Source organism: Palaemon carinicauda, chromosome 18 (genome assembly GCF_036898095.1).
Source record: "Palaemon carinicauda isolate YSFRI2023 chromosome 18, ASM3689809v2, whole genome shotgun sequence".
In the NCBI taxonomy this organism is placed as follows: domain Eukaryota; kingdom Metazoa; phylum Arthropoda; class Malacostraca; order Decapoda; family Palaemonidae; genus Palaemon; species Palaemon carinicauda.
The window spans coordinates 22,378,606-22,380,095 of record NC_090742.1 but is presented as its reverse complement, the minus strand read 5'-3'; the positions used below and the strand labels follow the sequence as shown (position 1 = coordinate 22,380,095).

At 34.6% G+C, this 1,490-nt stretch overlaps 1 protein-coding gene across 2 annotated transcripts in view; it reads right to left on the bottom strand.

The window, feature by feature from the left end:
- The window catches only part of Tbc1d22 (TBC1 domain family member 22), a 96,380-nt gene extending 95,837 nt beyond the window's left edge, over positions 1-543 (bottom strand). Inside the window, exon 1 of one of the 2 annotated variants that reach the window (XM_068392127.1) lies at positions 521-543. The gene's annotated coding sequence lies outside the window, so the exon portion shown is untranslated. The remainder of the gene's footprint in view (positions 1-520) is intronic. The other variant, XM_068392123.1, reaches the window with a different exon arrangement.
- Between the last annotated feature and the right edge of the window lie 947 nt (positions 544-1,490).

Genomic DNA, 1,490 nt, shown 5'->3' with positions numbered 1-1,490 from the left:
TGTGTGCACGTGTGTATGTACATATAGGCAGACACACACACACACACACACATATATATATATATATATATATATATATATATATATATATATATATATATACATATGTGTGTGTGTGTGTGTGTGAGAGTGTTTATGAGTGTGTATACTATATAAGGTATAAACAAATGAGAAAAGACGGGTCTCGATATCAGGAAGTGCTAGCCCGAGCAAGATAGTTATGACAATGACCGGGGCATAATCTTTCTTGACCTTGGTACTTAGTGATGAATGGTGCGACCGTTTATGGAGCTTCATTCATACAGGGACATGTGAAAAATTCAGCCTTCAAAGTATGATTGTGGCAGAAATCATTGCACTGCATGTTTGTCTCTTTCTCTGAAGCCAACTACTATTGGGGGAAACGTTTGCTTTAATGTTGAGAAAAGATACGTTGGTGGAACACTATTTTCCCAATAGCTCTAAAGAAAGAAGTTGATAAATTCTTAATATATAATATATAATATATAATAAAGAAAACTTATCATTGTGTCTTCGGCGCCGACGTTGTATCGAGGTTCATGGCGTTATTGAACCATTCCATCACGAACAGATGATTCTTGAACTTCCCACCTTTTTTTACGGCTAAAACAAAATCGACTCGTTGATGTGATTACGCGCCAAATAGAGCTACTGCGTTGAGAAAACCTGATCGAAGCAGAATCCACTTATAGAGAAAACGCACCATTGACACTGTATAACTGCTAACAAGCTCACCGTGTCACTTTACAGTCATAACTGCACTATTGTGTGCTCTCTTCTCATTCATGGAAGGTAAAGAACATTATTGGCATGCGGTAGAAAGAAGAGCAGTGATTGGTATGCCTTTGAACGCCACGCCATACGGCAAGAGTAGGTCTTTTAGCTTTTGTGATTTCATATGATTGGTCTATCTGCCTTCAGTGGTTGTTACAATGTATATGAATATATATATTGAAAAGTTTGAAATATTTTTAAAGCAATAAGAAACAAATTAATATAAGAAAATAAAAACTATATCATAAGTGAAATAGCAAAAGTCGTAGAGTTTTCTTGCTTGAGGGTACACCCGGGCACACTATTCTAGTTAATTACTTTTCCTCTTGTTTTGTTAAAGTTTTTATATTTTATGTAGGAAATGTTTATTCTAATGTTGTTACTGTTCTTAGAATATTTTATATTTCCTTGTTTACTTTCCTCACTGGGCTATTTTCCCTGTTGAGCCCCCTGACCTTAAAGCATCCTGCTAAATCGTAATTGAGGAGCACTATGCTCTGAAAATATCCACTATTCTAAGATATGTTTGATATTTCAGTTATATGAAAACTTCATAACAGTAAGGGCTAAATGAAAAAAAAAAAAATAAAAAAACAATTACCGGATGTTGTGACATCCATTTTTCCTGTTTTACGACGTTATAACACCACATTGTTAAACAACTGTAATAAATGTAATATCTGTGGTATAAATGC